The sequence below is a fragment of the Diceros bicornis genome, chromosome 22 (genome assembly GCF_020826845.1).
Source record: "Diceros bicornis minor isolate mBicDic1 chromosome 22, mDicBic1.mat.cur, whole genome shotgun sequence".
Lineage (NCBI taxonomy): Eukaryota > Metazoa > Chordata > Mammalia > Perissodactyla > Rhinocerotidae > Diceros > Diceros bicornis.
The window spans coordinates 11,138,967-11,160,834 of NC_080761.1; the positions used below are offsets into that span (position 1 = coordinate 11,138,967).

The following is a 21,868-nucleotide window of genomic DNA, read 5'->3' on the forward strand; positions in this document are numbered from 1 at the left end:
CATATCCAGTAAACCTACTAGAAATGAAGTGTTTTCAATCACAAACAAAAATTTTTATTGGTAAAATTGTAATTTTGTACTCATGTTACTGTACATGAAGGTGAGTGCCTTTTTTAAGTGTATTGACCTATAAGTAGAGAGTATTTGATCTTGAGAACTTGTTTGGAGGTACCACCTGGAGAACATAGCTATTCATTCATATACCCCCCACCAATGAAATCATGGTCCCATCCAAAAGACGCCCCTTTAGGATTTGTGCACGTGATGCAGGCAGGGACATCTGCCCAGCGGCCCTGATGAGCTAAATCACCTTGGTGATCAGTGCAATGGCAGATTAATTCATTCACCAATATTTCCTGGAAGATTATGATGTTCCAGGCCCTGTACCAGACGCTGAGCATCAAGAAGAAAAAGATATGGTCCTTCCCCTCCAGTAGTACATAGTTTATGAGATATTGCAGTGTATCGTCTTCACATTTGCATGTAGTACACATGCAACCTATTGTTTTACACATTAACCAATTTTTTGTGTTAAATGGCTACAAAACTGGAAAAGCCTGGTTTTATGGACAGGGTATTTACGGCTATTCTTTCTGAATCAGGGATAAAGGAAAGATATTAAACAATAAAGGCATCTAGCTTCCTCTCCTCCTCCTGTCCTCAAGAGCAAACATTTTTCTTTGGAACTCTGAGGACATTGCTCCATTTTCTTCTAGCATCCAGCACTACTGATCGTAAGTGGGATGCAATGAATGAAGAAAGGACAGGACTCTGGTGAGATAAAAGCTACCTTACCACCTCCCCGGTCTATACATTCCTCTGCTTGCTCTTCAGCACTGAGGGACTATCAGTGCTGGGAAGTGGACAGTGGCTGCAGAAAGCAAGGAGCAAAGAGTCACTGAGTGGGCCCAACAGTGCCCAGAGAGTCCTAACCAGGGACACCTGAGATTCAGAGGAGACGCTCTGCAGAGAGTCTGGACTAGGTTCCCAGGGCTGCCATAATGAAGTTCCACACGCTGGGTGGCTTAAACAACAGAAATGTATTCTTTTACAGTTCTGGAGGCTAGAAATTCGACAGCAAGGTGTCGGCAGGCCTGTGCCCCCTCTAAAGGCTCCAGGGAAGAATCTGTTCCATGAACTCTCCTCGCTTCTACTGGATGCCGGCAATTCTTGGCATTTGCTGGCTTGTAGCTGCACCACTCCGATCTCTGCCTCTATCATCACATGGCCTTCTTCTCTCCGTGTCTTCTGTCATAAGGACACCAGTCCTTGGATTAAGGCTCACTCTACTCCAGGATGTTCACCTAAACTTGACTAATTACGTCTGCAAAGACCCTATTTCTAAGTAATGCCATTCTGAGGTTCCAAGTGGATATGAGTTTGGGGGAGACACTGTTCATCCCAGTCCAGTCTCAGCAGAGCATGTCTTAGGAGAAGGTGATAAGGGTCAGTTGAAGTGCAGGCAGGGGAAGGGAGGAAAGGCAGGGAGACAGAAACAGCCGCACACTTAGCATCCAGCAGCGCTGAACCACTCAGGGTTCCTTCCCACACGTTCCTCCCTTCACTAACGGGGCCCATGTGTCCATGAGGCACAAGAGGCACAGGGCCAGGGTACTTTTAGGGGCCCATGAAAATGTTTCAATCTCTTTCAAAATCTAAAGAAAATCCAACCTGGATTATATTCATACTTATAGCAATGCAGTCATAAAATGCAATTTTTTATGTATTTTTTTATGGAGGAGGGGGCCCAGGAGAGGCCAAAGCGCCCAGGGCACACAGAAGTCATGACGCAGCCCTGTGCACCGATGTTCATGCTCGTGCTCTCTGCCTGAAACTTCCTCCTCTCCCATCATCTGCCTTACCCTTCAGGACTCAGTGTAAGAGTCACTGCCTTGGGGAATGTTCCTTGACAACCACCCCTGTTTCCCCTCCGCCCCCTCCCCCAACATGCTCACGCCTGGCTTGGTTTATCTGCTCCTCCTGTGCAGAGCGCTGTCACCACCTATTTCTATGGAGTCACTCAGAGACTAAGCACCAGGTATCATGGTGCAGCAGACGCTCTTTACGCCCCACCCAGATCCTTTGTCACTGGGCGCACTCACCCCCAGATGTCAGCGGGTTGGCCACTACTGGCTCACACCTCAAGTCTCTAGAGGAACTGTCCTTGCCTGACAGACTGTCTGGGGTGCTTGGGGGTTTACAGCAGCCTCCACCCATCCCACCCCCAGTGGGTCTATAGCCATCAGTGCCTGGTAGCAGGGGTCTGACAGCCCAGCCCCCGTGTGATGGAGAGAATAACCTGTATGTACAACTCACTCTCCAGGTGGCCCCTGAAATCACTCCAGTGCCCAGCTCTTCCCCTGCCCTGTGCTGTTTCCCCCCTCCCTTTATGGCATTCCCTCAGTGTACCACTTGCATAACAATTCCCATCTCAGTCTCTGCATCTAGGGAGCATGACCTAAGACACTGAATCTCCATGACCAGCAGTAATACCTGGCAAAAATTCTCTAATGACCAAACATATTGAATGAATGAATGAATGAAAAATGAAGGAGTAAATGTTAGGGAGACGTGGAAGCAAGTATCAAAGACTTCCTCAGGCCTTTACAAGGGCTGAACTGATAATAAAAGCACTTCAGTCCTTGATAAACTAAAGACTTGAGCACAGGGAGAACAGAGAGGGATGTCATTCTACAACAGCAGCACCCGAGAGTGGGTTTGCTCACAAAAACTGGGGAAGAGTCTAACAATTAGGCCTGAAGAACAATGCCTACTGTGCACCAGCAAGTCACTGTCACCTACACCAATGGACTAAGATGATACTGAGTCATCAAACCTGTTAGAGGTTTCCTTAAAGTCTCTCAGTCTCTCTAAAGACTCGATTGGCCCAGCGCTGGGGACAAGGTGAGTTTTCAAGGATTGGTTATGAGGTTGGTTCGGATGAATTTTTGTGAACAGTGATCTGTTGATGAACGAGCTGCCTTTGAAGACCTGGTACCTTGCGACAGTCCCCTGGTGAGCCTAAAGGTGTGGCCTTCTGGAGCCACTGCGAGACAGCTGGGAGAATGAGAGGAGATTTCACGGCGTGGAATTTCTGTCACAGATACAGTTCTCCGTAATTTCAGCAGCTCCTCTCAACTTCTGCAGCAGTTGAGGAGCCAAGCAGATGGCAGGGGAGGGCTTGACTAAGTGGTGAAGTTTCAGCTGCAAAGGCAATCCTACAATGACAATGCAGAAACTCATCTTCCCCAACACTTATCTCATTGGCAGAGGGTTCATGAACCTTTTTAGGAAAACGGGAAGGAAGCAGCGTGTCAGAGTAAGGCATCCTATGTTTGGTTAGGTTCTGTGGAAGCAACCACCACTGAATCCAATGCTTCCCTTGTGTTTGCTGTTCCCAAGGCAATGGGCCAGACTTGTTTGTAAATTAAATAATACTGAGAAGCTAAAGCTTAGCGTGTGCGACATAACAGACCTCCAGCATACGAAGCAACTGCTAACTGCATTCTGACACCAGTGTATGATGGTTTCAGCTAAGTTGCTCCAACTCTGGCTGGCATCACAGACTCTGTCGTTTGCTACTATATCCTATAAAGAAACAGCTAGGTTGTAGAAAGAGCATAATCTGGCCTCAAATCCTGCCTCTGATACTAAAGAACTATATGATCTTAACAAATCACTTTTCCTTTCTGAGCCTGTTTCCACAAATGTAAAATGGGGGGAGATGGGGGAGGGGATAATAGCAACCTCAGAAGATTATTGTAAGAACTCAGTGTGATAATGTACATGAAAGTAACTGGCAAATACATAGTAGACTTAAACTGGTATCAGTTTTCCTTCATTTCTATTCTGCCAGCTTGGCAGAAGTTTATGTCAAAGTAGCTGTCGTTCTTTCAGACTATTTCAGCTCTGTATCATCTATAATTTTTCCTTTATCTTCAAGCAACTTTAATATTAAAGGTTTGTTTTCCTTGACATTCCGTAGCCCTTATTCTGTGTGAATGAGACAGTGAGGTTCAGCTTTCGGGATTTTAGTTTTGATCCTTCACGATGTGTATATAACAGAAACTATAAATGTATTCATATTCAGAAGCTATAAATGTGTTGTCTTTGAATGAGGACTGTAAGCTTCAATTCAGTTTAAATTACTCACATGCAACAAAAGTATTATCAGTTGGGACTATTTCTGGGGCAAATAACAGAAAAGCTATTCAACTGCCTTAAACAATTAAGTGAATTTACTGGCTCCTGTAACTGAAAAGTCCACAGGATTTTCATGGTTTGGTCCAGGCTCTGGCTCAGTTTTTCTGCAGTTCTCTCATTTCTGTCTGCCTTCAAATGTTGGCTTTGTTCTTGGGCTGGCCTCATAAAATGACTGCCAGCAGCATTCGTGGTGGCTCCACATTCACATCCAAGCGCAGAGCAAAGGCTAACGCCAGTCTTTAGAACCATCATACCAAAGTCCCAAGCTTTACTCTGATTGGGCTATCTGGATACAATCTCTGTAGCTAGGGGAATGCTATGCTCTGACTGGTTTAAACCCTATCAATCACTATGACAGGAAAATGGGATTATTCTGAGTGGCTTAGACCAAGCAGGGCCCTCCTCTGGATCTGAAGGTAAGGTTTATCCCTCGTAAACTTCATGGTTGTCACTCAAGTAAGCTGGCATGGATGTTAGACGACAATTTCAGTGTCCGCTACAATTAAACAATAAGTTTTAGCAATTTAAATTTAGTACAGTGTTCCTAAAGGCCTATTTTTCTTTTCCGAATTATCACTTATTTTAGTACATTGAACTCTTTCCAAATGAAAGATACTTTGGCATGCAAGGGCAGTGATCGACTGAGAGTCAACTAATACAAGACAAGACATGAGCAAGAATTACAAGACATCTAGGTCAGGGGTCTTGTTTCTTGTTCTGTCTCTCTTTCTACTTTCCCTTATTTTTCTCTCCCTCTATTTTTTTGGTAACTTTTCCTTTTTCTCACTTCCTTCCTTCCATCTATAGTCCTCTTTTTCTTTCTTAATATGCCTTTCAATACATGCAAACATAATAGGATGTAAGATTAGACATTTCCTGACATCTCACAATTTTAACTAAAGCCTCAAAGCTGTTGAAACAGGTGACAGTGTCCTCCTGGGGGGCACTAGACACAGCCACTCAGAAAGTATTAAAGGGTACTAAACTTGGGGCCAGCCCCATGGTCTAGTGGTTAAATTCGGGGCACTCTGCTTTGGCAGCCCAAATTTCGCTAAACAACTTGGCAGACACGCTGTGGTGGTGCCTCACATACAAAATAGAGGTAGATTGGCACATATGTTAGCTCAGGGCAAATCTTCCTCAGCAAAAAAAAAAAAAAAAAAAAAAACACAAAGAGGTGAAGAAGACAAAGTCCTAAAGAACACTGTTAGTTGTGGGACCACTTTTAAGGTTTTACATTATATTTTAATGTAAAGAAAAAAGCTGTTTCCTAATTGTACCCCACTGAATTGTTTATTTAATAAAATTACTATATGAATGCAAAGCATCATATATGTATCTTCAATATACTTTCTGTGAACATAAGTAAAGCATCAGTCGTGTCCTGCAGGAAACGGGGAATGTTCAAAGAGAACAACTGAGGAGTTTGCACAGCTGTGGGCAGGACTGAGGGAAGCAAGCCAAACAGATGGTGAATCCCTGAGCTCGCAACAATGGGGAGCCCTAGCACCCCTAGGCCTGCCGGAGGACAGGGGAGGGAAGGTTGCCCAAGCCCAGGGAGGGATGGAGCTGAGCTTCTCTCTGGTTTGCTGGCGCCTTGGGCATCGATGGGCAAAGAAGGTGCTGGACACAGAGCAGGATGGAGACAGGTGAAAAGCTCATTGGGATTGGCAAATGGCAGATGTTCAGCACATACAGTATATTTCAATTTCTAAATTCTGGCAAATACAATTGTAATTGATATATAAGACTCAAATTACAGAAAACTGATGATAAAGTAGAATTTCCCCATTGAGTCTCCCGGCAAAAATGGAATTACATCCCTCAAGGAGAGAAAACTAACCTCAGACCAATGAAATAGCCTTAAGAGTATAAAAAATGTATTTACACACAAATATTATTCACCTAAAATGAATATAGAGCATCATAGGATAAAAATTAATCACCAAAACAAATCTGGAAATAAAAATGCTGAAAATGAAAGCTGAAGACACAGTGATCCTGTGTGAGCTCACAAATGGAGGCCACAGCCTCAGCCCGCTTCACCCACATGGACATGTCTGCACAGACCATTAAAGAAACAGCTCTTTTCACATCTTTGCTAAGACAGGCCCTCAATGGGATATTTTCTAAAATCATGACAAAATCATCTATACTCTAGGAAAAACAGAAAGCATTGTCCTTCTTAGCAGCCCAAAGGATCACTTTTCCCCTTTGCATCATTTTTCCATTACTCTCTGCATTCTTATTTTGTGAACTTAAAGTGGGCCACCTAAACTTTCCACGTCTTTGTTCTTTCTCATTGATGAGATAGGTAAGTGAGATTTGTCCAACTAATTCTTTCCCCAACCCGCCCTCCAGTTGGTTCCCACGTTCCAATCATCTAAGTCTCTGTCTCTTTCTAAATTCAACTCAGCACAGTTTTGTGTTCCTCCATTGCTCTGGAAAACTTTCTTCCCTGTCCCCACTACACACACACCACACACACACACACACACACAAAACATGCACACATTCCCACTCCCTTCATTGTCCAAAGAAATCTGTCAAGGTCCAGTTTAAATGTCATCTCTTCTCTCAACCCCTCACTAATCTCGCCCCGTACCGCACCCCCTATTCCCAGGCTGGCCAATGTAATTAAACATCCCCTCTCCTCTGCTCACCTGGTACTTGTCCCCAAACTTTAGAATGCTCTTCATCACCTACATTACAGTTAGCTTTTCCAGTGACCATCTTCCCATTAGATTGTTAGATCTTGGAGGCAGAAACCGTGCCGTTTACCTCTATATCTCCAGTGGCAGAGGCTGAAGGTTCATAACGCATGCTGAAAGAAAGAAAAAATATCTGAAAAGGTTTTCAAGATGTCTTAAAGGTTTTATAAGCAATAGAAGTAACCCCTGTGCCTTCTCTGCTCCACTGGTGTATCAGCGCCAGGCCACAAGGAGATCGATGGTGGACATCTGGGCTGCCCACTAGGACATTGGCTTCCCACTTGACCCAGAAATCAGGTCAAGGCCATCTCAGAATCCCTTTAAAAACAATACAAGAACAACATGTAATAAATTAAAACCTCCTTTTGCTGCTTAATTCTTGGCCAAGTTCTATAGGTCAAGTTGCCTTAAAGTGAGAGGTGGCTGTTTATTAATATCTCCTTGTTTACTAATGAGCAGTGAGGTAGCTGTGTTTACAAAACGAGTTGTCCCTGCAACACATCGACAGTTATAAATAAAGCAAACTGCAAGCAGATTAGCAATGGGAGATCTGAGATTCTGTTTGTTTTCACGAGGACTCTCCCAGTCGCTTCAGGCTTAATGGCCAAGTCATGACTGTACCCTAAAGTCTAGTTAGCCTAGGCTCAGCGGCCGTCAGCAGCCCGGTCAGTGCCCCAGCAAGCTCAGCGGAGCTGCTTACAGAGCAGGGAGGAGAATGATGTCACTTTGTGTTTGATAGATGCAGTTCTGAAGTCTTTGAGTTTCCTTTGCAGTCAGTAAGGCAGACCCAAGTGCAGGAGGGGGTTTCTGACTGTGAACTTTCAGGAGTTCCTTCCCGGCCCACCCCTCCCCTTGAGTCCCTTTACTATGCACATTAGGTGGGTTACTCAGGGGACGGAAGTTCCTATTACTTGCAACTCATTGTTCTCTAAACCTGCTTGCTAAACTATAAAGGGCCTTAAAAATTCATTTGTTTTCCTGCCTGAGGTGGGGACACTCCTCTCCATCTGCAGTTATCAGCACTCAGATCACAACTATCCATCAATGAGGATGGACTTCCCCTGATTTCTAATGCTACATATTGAAGTGGAAAAAACACTTAGAGAACTAAAGGCTTGGGTCCAAATTCTGGCTACATCACCAGGGCTGGGCCTAGGTGAGGTGAGCTAGGGGCCCAGAGAGCACAATGTAAGGCAGCACTCACTCCCAGGGTCTCCCTGGTCCTGCCCCATCCATTACAACCTCTGTGACTCTTTTTTTTCAGTTGAGGAGTAGGGGAGGAAGACAATGCCCCTACCCACTAGGTCCTTCTAGCTGGTCTAAGAATTTAATTGTCATGAGACAGAATAATAGGAGAAAATCAAACAAAGTTTAATAACATGTATACATGGGAGAAACCCAGGAAAACTGAGTAACTCACCAGAATGGCCAAAGCCCTCACCTTAAATACCATCTTCAGCTAAAGACAAAGGAGGATGTTGGGGGTAGTAGTTTGGGTCCTCAAAGGGGAGGAAGGCAATTTACATGGAGTTAGAAATGCAACTGGGCTACCTATAGACAATGTGACCTGAGAGACACATTTTACATCACACTATAGTTATCTTACAGCATTAGCTCCTTCCTGGAACATGCTTTCTCTCTTAAATTTTTTAGGCAGTTAGAGGGGAAGGTTAAAGTTTCTTTCAGAGTTTTTTTTGTCCTTAAAAATAATCACGGCAAAAATACACATTTTTCGGTGGCCAATTCTGATCCCCCACAGAGGGAAAATTCATATACTATAAAATTAACCATTTTGAAGTGTATAATTCAGCGGCATTTAGTACACTTACAATGCTGTGCAACCACCACCTCTATCTAGTTCTAAATATTTTCATCACCCCAAAGGGAAACCTCATACCCATTAATTAGTCACACTTCATTCCTCCCTACACCCAGCCCCTGCAACCACCGACAGTTTTTCTCTCTTTGTGGATTTGCCTATTCTGTATACAACTTGTGTGCATTTGAGGAGTAGTGCTAATAACTAACTCACCTTGTGCCAAGACACGATTTGAAGTTTTATGGGCATTAATTCAATGAACCCTCACAAAAACCCAGTGAGGTGGGCACGAATATCCCCAGCTGAATGGCTTTTATTTACTTCTCTAATTATTATTTCTTCATCTGTAAAATGAAGAAAATAGCAACACACTAACAACAATTTGCTCAGCACATTTGTGTGAGAGGCGTTGATCTAGGCCAGGACTGGCAAATAGGATTCATCTCTAACCACCTGGGAGTGACTTCCTGTAGAAAGGGGGGAGGGGTTCCTGAGATGGCTCACTGGGATAGAGTACAATCCTGGGCTCATGGTGTCTGACACAGGCAGAGGAATGGATGACGTGCCATAAGGAACAGAGATCTGCCTTCCTTCCCAGGCCAGTGAGAAAAAAAGACAAGTGACAGGCAGACTGTGCCTCAGTCCAGAGCAGGAGGGAGCACTAACCCTAGGATGTGTTGAGGCCGTGCAGGCCGTTCATAAGAGCAGAGGGTCAGAATTCAGAACAGAACAAATGGACCACGTGCACATCTCTACTATGTGACTCACAGGTAAGGCCTTGAAAAGTTACCTAACCTTTCCTGTTCTCATTTCCTCTTCTGTAAAATAGATAATAAATCCAACTCATAAAGTTCTGGTGGGAATGGCATGAGATAATGTGAGTGAACTGCGAAGCCCAGTATCTGACACATAGTAAGAGCACAGTAAGTGTAGGGAAATAGAAAATATATATATCACATATTATATAGAATATATCATATAATGTGATATTATACACATACTTTATATATATATACACACACACATTCTCTCCTCTTTATAGGACATAGAATGTACACAAAGGAGGAATCAAGTCCACCTGCAAGAGGCAGAGGAGATGTGACTGAACCAGGTTCATTTTTGCCCATTGCCTGGGAAGCCAATCACTGAGATGATGAGATTGCAGCAGAGAGAGAGTTTTAATCACAAGGCAGCCAAGTGAGGAAATGGGAGGATGAGTCTCAAATCTGCCTTCCTGAAAATGGGGGCTTAGAGACATTTATGGGATAGAGGGCAAGGTCGTCTGAAGTGTGGAGATAGATGATTGGAGGTGAGGAGAGGTGATGTAGGTGATGATCTGTGCAAGCATAGTCAAACCTCACGCCTCTTCATAGGATGCATGTTCACAAAATAGTGGCGTTAGCATGATCTGAGGGTGGAGTTTTTAGCCTCTTGACATCAAAAAGTCACTTATCAGGCATCTGATAAGGGGCCAGTTTATGGGTTGGTGGTCTCAACTGGCCTGAACTGGACAAGGGGCTCCTAATTCCTGAAAAACAGCTCAAACACCCATTACCTTGGTGACCCAGGCACCAGGGAAATGTTATCTATAGGAACCTCATTGGAGTCAGATAGCATATTGCCTAAGCAGCACAGTTAACAACGGGAGAGTGAACAACTAAAAGCTATAATTGGTAATCGCAAAAAAGAAGAGAAACTTTAGTTACTGGCTACCTAATCATCAATGGCTAATTGTTTGCCAGTTTCAAAGGTCAGAAAAGCCCTCATAGAAGAGGAGGCCCTTAAGATGATACTTGAAAGAACAGACCCACATGCCTGCCTCACCCTGTTGTTTGGAGGACTTGGTGACATCGTTTACTTAAAGCATTTAGCACAATGCCTGCAGTCCACAAATGTTAGCGGAATGTAAATGGTTTTGTTGGTGGCTTCATATTCCATTGTGACCCTCCGAATCAGGCAGGGTTCTTGATGGCAAACAACAGGAGCTGCCTTGGCTAACCTAAGCGGAAGAGAATTTTCTTAGCAGAGTCTCAGAGAGCTCAGTGATTCCACAGGAAGCTGGCTCAGAGCAGAGGTGGGGACTAAGAGGGGCCGGGCAGCCGGGGACACACCAGGGCCAGCTCCCAGGAGCAGGCTGCTCAGGTTGAGGCCGTGGACACCACTGGACACTCAGGACTGCTGCCAACACCAAGAGTGATTCTCAGTGTCCCTGGGGTGTCCTACCCCTCCCTCAGGATGTGACACCCTGGGTGAGAGGACCCCCTGGCTGATTCCAGGCCAGTCGTCCACATCTCAGCTTTCAGTGGTCATCGGGAGAAGGCATCAACTCCCACAGTGGGAAGTGGGGCCCTGTTTTCCTAGTAAGAATCACACAGCGGAGCTGTTTTAGAAGTAGAAAGGGATCTGGATGTAGGTATCAAAAAAAGTTTCAGCTATGCCTTAAAGAGCACTGTTTGACATAGCAGAGACATTGTACCAAAAATGTAGAAAATCATCATGAACCTCAGAAATTTATCCACAAAACGTAAAATACTTAAAAATCAAGACTTTCAGGTCATCTTTAGGTGTTTCATGCCAAACGCCTGCTATATAGTAGGCAATCAATAAATAATAGTGAAGTAAATATAGTCAGTAACTAAATGTGTGATTAATATTAGTCATAAATAACGATTTCTTCAGATCTTTCAAGATTGGTCTAAAACGTTAATTTCTCAGTTTGAACTCATATACAGGCCAATCTGAGATGTGGGAAGATTAGTTTTGCTCTATTTGCCCCGGTTAACAAATCTGAGAGATGTTTTGATCCCATGTGAGTGTGAGCATCCAGAAAGTCGTCAGAGGGGAATGTGGGCTTATGAGCTGACAACAAAAGCTGCTTGTTAAGAGTTAGTTGATGATGGATTAGTGAGCGAGAATTCTGATGCTCCTAAAAGACCTGCTCTGAGATTTCCAGGAACCACACAGACGTTTAGACAGAGGCAGGAGCCAGAGAAGAGAAAAATTTCCTCAGTAGGAAAATGGGCCTTTTACTGTCAGCACTGAAACATGCCCAGCTCTCTCCCACATCACATAAAACCCTCCCTCTCCATCTCCCCCTGAAGGTGCTGCCCTACTTCTCCCTCCCCTGACTGCCCCGAACTTCTTGATACTTGTTTATATTCACTTTTTCTGCTTCCTCACCTCCCGCTCATTTAGCGCAATGCAGTCTGGCTCCTCGCCCCACCGCTCCACTGAAACATCACTTGCCAAGGTCTCCAGTGACTTCCTTACGGCTAAACCTAATCCACACCTTCCATGTTTGTCTCACTTGGCCCCACAGCGGCTGTGGATCATAACTTCCTCTTGGAGACACTCTCTTTACTAAACTTTCGTGACTCAGTAGTCTCGTGGTTTCCCTCCTGTGTATATTCTGTTGTAGTACAGTGCCTTGGATTTTACAAAGGCACCCAAACTCAACACTCCCAGACTGAACTTGCAATCTTTCTCTGCAGATGCTTCTCCTCCTATGCCCTCCTTCAAAATGAGTGCCCCCCATTTGCATGGATGCTAAAGCTCCTTCATCTCACATAATTTCTATTTCGTTGTTGTTGTTATGGTGAGAACATTAAAGCTCTACTCTCATGGCAGCTTTCAAGTATCAAACACACTATTGTTAACTACAGTCACCATGTGTACATTAGATCTCCGGAATTTATTCATCTTATTACCGAAAGTTTGTACCCTTTGACCAACATCTTCCCATTTCCCCACCTCTCAGTACCTGGCAACCAGCATTCCACTCTCTGTTTCTATGAGTTCAATGTTTTTAGCTTCCACATATAATTGACATCACACAGTATTTGTCTTCCTCTGTATGACTCATTTCACTTGGCATAATGCCCTCAAGTGCCATCCATGTTGTCACAAATGGTAGGATTTCCTTCTTTCTTATGGCTGAATAACATTCTATTTTATATATAAAATATGTGATATATATATGTGTGACACAAAAATTAACTCAAAATTGACTAAGGACTTAAATGTAAGACCTAAAACCATAAAACTTCTATTAAAAAATGTAGGGGGACCACTCCTTGACAGCAGTGTTGGCAATGATTTTTTAGATATGACACCAAAAGTACAAGCAACAAAAGTAAAAATCATCAAGTGGGATTTCATCAAGCTAAAAATCTGCACAAAAAAAGAAAATATCAACAGAGGGAAAAGGTAACCTATGGAATGAGAAAAAATATTTGCAAACCATATATCTGATAAGGGGTTAATATCCAAAATATATAAAGAACTCATATAATTCAATACGAAAAAAAATCTGATTAAAAAATGGGCAAAGTACCTGAATAAATATTTTTCCAAATAAGACACACAAATAGCCAACAAGTACATGAAAAGGTGCTCAATATCATTAATCATCAGGGAAATGCACATCAAAAACACAATGAGATGTAACCTCACACCTGTTAGAATGGCCATTATAAAAAAAGAAGGGATAACAAATGCTGGCAAGGATGTGGAGAAAAGGGAACTCTGGTGCACTGTTGGTGGGAATGTAAATTGGTATAGCCACTGTGGAAAATAGTATGTAGGTTCCTCAAAAAATTAAAAATAGAACTAACATATAATCCAATACTCCTACTTCCGGGTATATATCCAAAGGAGATGAAATCACTATCTTGAGAGGTACCTGCACTCCCACATTCACTGCAGCATTATTCACAAAAGCCAAAATATGGAAACTACCTAAGTCTCTATCTATGAATGAATGAATAAAAAGAAATGAGATATATATATGTGATTTTAAGGCCTTTAAGGTTTATTAAAAGTCACTGCTCGTGCGGAGCTGAGAAAACGAAGTGAAGATTAACTGACTTCTGACAGTGGTTCTCTCACTTTTCTCTCTCTCCAAATCCTAAGGGGTGATCCTAGTATAACTCACCCGTGAAAGGGGATGCACACTCTCCTCAGGACCTGCTGTACAACCTCCCTTACTGACTCCAGGCCCATAATGGGAATAAAAATCCAGCTATGCTCGGAGGAAAATTGCAAGGTCTAACCCAGAAATAAAAACACAAAACACAAAAGGAACTCAAGATCTTGCTCAGTAGTACAAGCAGAAATAGGCAGCATATATGAGGATGGGTCTTTAGGAAATTAGACCAGGAAGGATGAATAACTATGTTTGGATAGGGCCAAATGTATCAATATGAGTGTACTCCCTGTGGACTCAGGAGCAGCTCATGCTGCATTTTCTACCAATGAAATATATATTTCTTTAATGGGATCCTGACAAATATTTCTTAAAACTCTCCGCATTTCTGGTGTGCAGCCATCTTTTGTGGTGACCTGAAGGGATCTTTGGTGGTGGCTCTTTGATCATGAAGTCTATTAAAATGAAATAGATGGGCACCCTGCTAAGCCACTTCTTAAGATATATATCTATATATACATATGAAATTCTGGGTCTCGCAGGCAGAAAACTAACACAAGTCATCAAAACAGGGATTCAGATCCTCTTTCCCAGGCCTTGATATATCCTACTTTATAGACAGGAGGCTTCAATGACAGGGAGGCTGTATCCCTTTGACAAAATTCCTCATAACTTAGCCACAAGTATATATAATTAATAATTCCCTAAAAGTCCCCAGGGGAGACCTGCGGCCATATATACCAGTCGAATCTCCTTCAAACTGAGTCTACCACGTATGGTGACATCATTGGAAGATATGGCTGCTGCAATTACAGTCTCCCTAGAGGTGGTTCTAAAATGTGTAAAGAAAATCTTCCCGTGGAAGAAAATTTAGTTTGTTGACTTTGTGAAGAAGAGACATGTCCTGAGTTTAGATTTATCTTGACTCATGTCCAGTAGCTGAATGAGTTGACACATAGCAGGGGGCTAGACAAGAATAAGACAGAAAAATTGGTGACAAAAAGGTCTGGAGAAGATGTATGTGGATGGAATTCTCAGAATAGTTATTGAATGGGGTTTACAAATGCTTAACAAGGCTAGGACATTAGAGGGTAGAGAACAAGTGAGGTTTGGGTATTTATACCTCTGGCTCTCTGTGCAGAGCCATGTAACCGCCATTACGATGTTTCTCTTCCTAAGGTCAGAGCTCTCATAACGGTGGCCTTTTGTGCCAGGTTCTGGTAATATTACCTACCCTCACTATAGGCCTGGTGTGATAATGACTCCCTACCATCACTAGTTACAAGATGCTTCACCAACCCTATCCATTTTTTTAGAGCCTTGTTTACTAGACTCTTCTCGAGTGTCCCATTTTTCCTCGACAGTTGACACCTATTTCTTGAGGGGACCCTGACTAATAGGTCCCCACAACAACCCTGATCATAAACTCCATGGGAGTAGGGAATTTTTTGTGTGTGTGAGGAAGATCAGCCCTGAACTAACATCCATGCCAATCCTCCTCTTTTTGCTGAGGCAGACCAGCCCTGAGCTAACATCTATTGCCGATCCTCTCCCTTTCCCCCCCCCCCTTTTCTCCCCAAAGCCCCAGTCGATAGTTGTATGTCATAGTGGCACAGCCTTCTAGTTGCTATATGTGGGACGCCGCCTCAGCATGGCCAGACAAGCGGTGCCTCGGTGCGCGCCTGGGATCTGAACCTGGGCCGCCAGTAGTGGAGCGCGCGCACGTAACCACTAAGACATGGGGCCGGCCCAAGAGGGTAGGGAATTTAATCTCTTTTATTTGATGTTGCTGTGCCAGCATCTAGAATGATGTCTATTGCACAGCAGGTTTTCAATAAATGTTTGTTAAACGAACATATGAACAAATAAAAACATTCTCTCCATTAGTGACCTTTATGTTAAAATCTATTAAGATTGCTTTAATATAGTTTGACAAGCATTTTTGTCCTTATATTTTTAATTCACTAAAGAATGACAAAGAATTATAAACGTCAGCAAAAAGCAAGCAAACTTGTCATTATGTGCACGGAAATCCAAGCTAATAAACATAAAAATTTATTTAAAGACTAAGAGAATTCTGCAAGAAACAATGTTAATGTTTAAAAACCAACAGCTTTCCTATAAACATCTAGACCTGGAGCCCCTGTCTCCACCCCCAGCAGAACCTCCACACTGGGTTCCAAGTGCGCTGGGATGGGGCTCAGGGGTTGCTGAATCCGGTGGCTGTAAAGGGGTGGAGGTCCCAGATTGAAAAATTATAATTTTACAGCTATATAATTTCAGTCCTACATACTTCAGTCGTCATGCCTTTTTTTTTCCCAAAATAAAATTTCCTACATAACTCCAAAAACTTTTCACAATTCACCTAAGTAACAGAAATTTTAATATTTTCAATATCCCATCCATATTCAAGTTTCCCCAATTTGTCTACAAATGACTTACGAAAAATATGCTATTTCAATCACGAGCCAACAGAGGACCACTCTTTGCATTTGGCGGCAGAGTTCAGGTTTAACCCTTAACCTCTTCGGGCTCTGAGAGAACTTGCGCAGGAGACTTTTAACACCGTCATTCTCCAGCTCTCTGACACGCGGAGACGCTAAAACAGCGACCTCAAACGTGGAGGCTGAGGCCTACGGGAAACGTAGTCTCGAATCTTACCGGTTCACCGCGCGGCACTGTGGGAAGGGGCGTCTAGGCTCCTTCTGCGCATGTGCAGCCGTAGCCCCGCCTCCTCATTCGTCTTCCCTGGACTCCGGGGAAGCTTTTAAGGTACCTCAGAGTCTCCTCAGAAAGCAAGGGGTGTGCCCGCGGGGTGACACTCTCGGGGACCGCTGCGGGGCGGGAGCCCACGCCTCGGGATGGGAGCGGGAAGTCTCTGGGACCCCGTCGCCCCCAGCGCCGCTTTGTGCGCCCGGGCGGGCCCTCGGCGGGGGCCAGGCCGCTGGGGGACCCGGCCCCTCGGGCTCCCGGGGCGCAGGTGCGGCTGAGCCCGTCAGGAGCGGGCGCCCCGGGCGGCCCGGGGTCTGCGGGGACCGTGTGCCTGGCCCCGCTGCAGCCCGACCCGAGAAAAGCACAAGTCGGCGGCGGGGGGCGGGGAGGTGGGAGTGCGTTTGTAACGCGGACGGTGACCCCGGGTCTGCGGTGGAGCCGGAGCTCTGGAGCCTGAAAGGCCCGGTAAGTCCCAGCTCTGTCACCTGTAAGCAGGGGCGACAGAGGGAACCTGGGTCAGGGTTCTCATCTGAAAATATTAATAATGACTGTCTCACGGGGTCGTTTTGGAACTTAGGTCTGTCATGCGTTGTAAAGTATTTAGACAAGTGGCAGGTAGTAAGCCCTGAGTAAGTGACAACTGCTGTCATAGTTAGAAGACGCTTTGTCTTTTTTCGCTGGAGGCTTACCGTACCCTCACAACCACCTGAACAGAAACCGAGGCTCAGCGGGGTGGAACGATGGGCTCAAGTCAGGAGCTAGCAGTGAGGGAGTTTGGATTCAGGGGCAGGTGTGCTTGCTTCAGTCTCGGGCTTCGTCTAATATCACGCCTGCCTAAGACTGGCATCGCAGCCGTCACAGCACTTAGGAAAGTGGCCTGTCCCCGCATCCCCAGGGGTATAAGGGAAAGTGAATGCAGATGGAACCCTACAATGTGCCACTATTCTGGGATTTCTAGTGTCTCTTCAGGTACAAAGGTCAGACAGAGGTTCCTGGCCCCTTCTGCATTGACAGGCGGCCTTTTAAGTCTGATATATTGAATTCCAAGGGTCAAGTTTTTGCCCCTAAAATGAATTTGTGTCTCAGAGCCATGTCTCAGTTGCCTTAAAACAAAGCAACCCTTATGAGGTGGGAAGGAGGGGCCTCTGTGAAGGAGTCTGACCTAGAAGAGAGCGCCCCTCTGACCTTAGATCTCTCTCTAGAGCTTCAGGGCAGAGACAGAAGAGCCCAGGAAGGAGCAGATCCTAGATTTGCAAGGTCAGAAGCAGATCTGATCCCCTTGCCCGGAATGAGCCAGACTTAATGATGATGCCACCTTCAGGAGCCACCACACTGTGAGTGGGGAGTTCGGGCCGTCCTTGAGAAGAGCAGGGAGAGCTGGGGTGGCCCAGGGGTAGGCTGCTCAGGGAAGGCTGCTTTGTTGAAGAGCTTGTGAGGGCAAGGTCCGGGGGTAAGGGATAACCAGGCAGAGGGAGGAAGTTCTGTCTCCAGCCCCCTTAAATGTCCCCCGCTCGTTACAGATGCTGCGCTGCTGTCACAGGTGTCCATCACCACGTGTGACATTAATACCATTATCCTCATCTCACAGGATCCCAGGAGGATGATACTTGAAGGATTTTCCAAAGTCATTTACTTCCAACTCTCTTGAAAACTTTAAAGACATTGGGCCTGAAAAGTTCAGTGACTTGTCCAGGGAAACCCAGTTTGTTTGTGACAGAGTCAAAAGGAAAACAGTGCAGTTCACTTTCTCACAGGTAAGTCAGCAAAAGTGTCTCATCAAAAGGGCCTTTTGGGAAGTACCTCACAGCTGAAACAAACAATTAAAAATTTCTACCTTTAAGCATCTCTTCTCTTTTACTAGGCTTTCTGTGGATTGTCTATACCAGGGGGTAAATAATGTTACTGAGAAAAATAGATAAATGATGCATAGTGAGTATTTTTCCTGCTAATTTCAATGAAAAATACTGCCTTATCCTTTGGTGTACTTTAATTCAACTAATCTGTTGTTTTTATTTCTTTATGTTAGTCAGGAGGACACATGCGTTCTTATATCAATTGAGAAAAGTTTATGGTCATTTAGTAAAAAACTGCAGATTTAAGCCCCATGATCATTTCAGAGTCTCACAAAGACAGGTGGTGCTGCCTGTCCATGATCCATCTCGTGCCTTTTCAAGGCCCTATGTCTTTGGGGAAGATGATCCCCAACTGGGGTGCTGAGATTTGGGGTGGTGAATCCAGGAGCTGTAAGGCAGGTCAAATCTCAGGACCCCCGTCTTCTTTCTGTCCCCTCAGCTGAGCCACAGTTCTCTACACTGTCCCAGGAGCCACAGAAAATGAACATCCCTCAGGGGAACTCTTTCTTCATTTCCCACTTTGTATTGTAATAGATTTAAGGTTTGGAAGGATCCATGCATGAAATGGAAAAGGAGAAATAGAAATAGATTAAGTCAATTTTGAGGGAAAATATACACTGTTTTACTGTTAACTATGATGTTTGCTGTCAGCGTTGGGTGGGTAACCTTGTTAGGGTAAGGAGGGTCTCTCCAGGTACCAGTTTGCTAAGATTTTATGTTAGTCATGAATGTCCAGTGCACTATATTGGTTACCTTTTGTGCATCTATTGGAATAAAGCCATGGATTATTTCCTTTAATCTGTAAATACTGTAAATAGTATAATGGATTTTCTAATATGAACTTGAATTCCTATATAGATCCTAGTTGCTAATAAATGTGGTAAGTTGTTTCTTACATATTTTCCTAAGGCTTTTTGCTAATACTATATTTAGGATTTTTATTTCTGTATCCACAGCTAGATTAGACTATACTTTCTTGTTTCTCTATCCAATAATGGTCTCAAGGTCATAGTCTCGTAAAAAATGGGTCACTTTCCTGCTTTTTCTTTTCTAATAATTTAGATAAAATTTGTGTCACATGTAGATTTTGTGAAACTCACCTGTGAATTTGGGCCTTGTGAAGATTTTTTGCTTGAAGATTTTGATTATTGAATAAATTTGTTAGTTATAAGCCTATACTGGATGTGTATTTTTTTAGTTTAATTTTGGTCATAACATTTTCATAGAAAATTTTTCATTTTTATTTATGGTTTTAAATGAATTTTCATGAGCTGATAGTATTCTCCTAGGATTTCAAAGTTTTTTATCTGTTATATAAATAATTTCCTTTTTTGATCAGCTTTTAAGTTTTATTTTCGTATAAAGCCTGCTAATCAGAAAAGGACAGAATATGTTCTAGTTGGCCCAGTCTGAAACCTTAGAAGTTCAGGGTCTGAGGATCTTCAGATTCTGTGCTGGCAGCCGACTCTAACCATTGGGAGTAGAGGAACGTGCCCTTGCCATATTTGTGCTCTCTAGCTTTGCACAGCCACCTGTCAGCACCATTTGCTGACAAGAGTGTCCTTTCTCCATTGAATTTCTTTGGCACCTCTGGAAATCGACCGGCAATGTATATGTATGGCTCTGTTTTGCACTCTGTTTACTTCTGATGATCTGTGTTAATGCTTTTGCTAATACGACACTTTCTTGTTGAGTGTCTCTTTACAGTAAGTCTTGAAATCAGGTAGTGCGAGTCTTCCAACTTTGTTCATTTTTAAAATTGTTTTGGATATTCCAGGTCCTTTGCTTCTTTATAGAAAGTTTTTGAAATCAGCTTGCCTATTTCAAAAAACCCTGCTGAGCTTTTGATTTTGATTTCATGCAATCTATAGAATTTGTAGTATAGATCAATTTGGGGAGAATTAACATCTTGATCATAATGAGTCTTTCAGTTCATGAACACAGTATCTCTTTCCATTTAGTTAGGTGATATGGAGGGTTTTGAGGGTTTTCATTTTTATACTACTGAGTCAAAAGAATGGTTTTGATTTACAATTTAGAAGAATAAGTCTGTCTGCTGTTTGAGGATGGACTTTATGGGGCAGTGGTGGAAGCAGGAACAATATAGGAAGCTATTTCTGTAATCCTAAGAAGAAATGATGATCATAAGGGTGTTAGTTACTTTGAAGTGGTCAGGTTGTGGGTGTAATTGAAGGTAGAGCCAACAGTGAGAGCGTGTGTTTCCTCCACAGAACCTTGCAAATAGAGTGTGCCTCAAACTTTGGATTTTTACCGATGTGACTTACAGATGATCTCTCTATAAGCTTTGCTCTTCTCATGAATGAAATGGAACATCTTTTTTTGTTTGAAGTTCACTATATCTCTTTGTTGTTGAACTGTTCTTCCCTTACCTGTTTTATTCATGTGCTCATTTTACTGACTATCCAGCATACCCTCATAGCCCTTTTTCTGTGATATAAATTGCACATTTTGCGTACAGTTTTTTGTATTTTTGCCTTGGTCATGATTTTTTTTTTTCCCCATCTTTATGTTGTTAAATTTAGCAGTTTTTTATTTTCTCATTCCTGGATTTTCAGTCACAGTTGCACGTTTCCCACTCTAATGTTATAAAATCATTGTTCCGTGTAGTCTTCTGGAATGTGATTTTATTTTTTACATAGATCTTGAAAGCATTTTAATTTTATCCTGCTCTGTGGTGTGAGAGAGAAATCAGTCTTTTCCCAGGTGGCCTCTAATGAGCTATCCCTGTGACATTAGTGTCCAGCCTTTCCTCACTCATTTGAATGATGTCACCTGTATTCAGATAGTTAATCATTCTTCCCACCACACACTTTGTTCCAGGTCTTGTTCACTGGAAGCTTGGACGTCTTTCTGAGCTGTCCTCAGCACCCTGCTCCTTCTGCCCACTTCTCTGTTCGTGTTAGATTGTGGGCAACATTATCCTGTTTTTCTTATCTAACCGGATCTTATCCTCTATCTTCTAGAATTTGTTCAGATTTTTGGGCCTTCTGCTGGGAAGTTTCTCTGTGTTCCTTTTTTGTCGTACTTTTATATTAGGTTTTGTATTTCACCTGAGTGTGTTTTTGGAGGCAGGGACTCCTGCGTGTGCTCAGTGTGTTCTCTTGAACTAGAGGAATCATTTATGCTTCTGATTTTCTCTTCTCTTAATTTCCAGTACTTGAATCTTTCTGCTGTCTCTTTCCACCATTTAGAAATTTTTTCTCAGCCGTCGTGTTGTTTTCTTTTTCTACCTGCCGCTTAAATTTTGCTATTCACTTGAATTCTGTACTTACTCCTTTTCTCTCCTCAGTTTCTATGTCCTTTCTGAACAAGCCCTTTTTCTCTGATGACTTCAGTTAGCATCTTAATGACTAATGTCTCCTGAATTCTAATTTTCATTTTAGACCTCCCTCTCTGCTCCAAAATCATGCAACGACAGTGAAATAAGTAATTCCATCTGTATGTTCCACAGGCGTTTTGGCTGGGTGCAAGTGAAGAACATCTCCCTCACTGTGACCCAGCCTCTGACTTTCATTTTTTTCTTCCAGTCTCTGTGTATGGCCTCAGCATCCACCCAGTTGCTTGTGCAGCATCTCTGTGTATAGCTGCACAAGAAAATAATGACCAGATTTTGTTTCCTATAAGG

The 21,868-nt window shown here is 43.4% G+C and overlaps 2 long non-coding RNA genes across 3 annotated transcripts in view; one reads left to right on the forward strand and one right to left on the reverse strand.

The window, feature by feature from the left end:
• Window positions 1-811: 811 nt before the first annotated feature.
• On the reverse strand, window positions 812-16,238 carry LOC131419962 (uncharacterized). The gene is made up of 3 exons (XR_009223408.1): window positions 16,100-16,238; window positions 6,867-7,027; window positions 812-871 (listed from the first exon to the last, which is right to left on the reverse strand). It is a non-coding gene; the product is annotated as an uncharacterized LOC131419962 (long non-coding RNA).
• A 1,301-nt stretch (window positions 16,239-17,539) lies between these two features.
• Window positions 17,540-21,868, forward strand: part of LOC131419963 (uncharacterized) — a 43,232-nt gene continuing 38,903 nt past the window's right edge. For both annotated transcript variants that reach the window (XR_009223410.1, XR_009223409.1), the window contains exons 1-2: window positions 17,540-17,703; window positions 17,958-18,123. This is a non-coding gene — a long non-coding RNA (uncharacterized LOC131419963). The remainder of the gene's footprint in view (window positions 17,704-17,957; window positions 18,124-21,868) is intronic.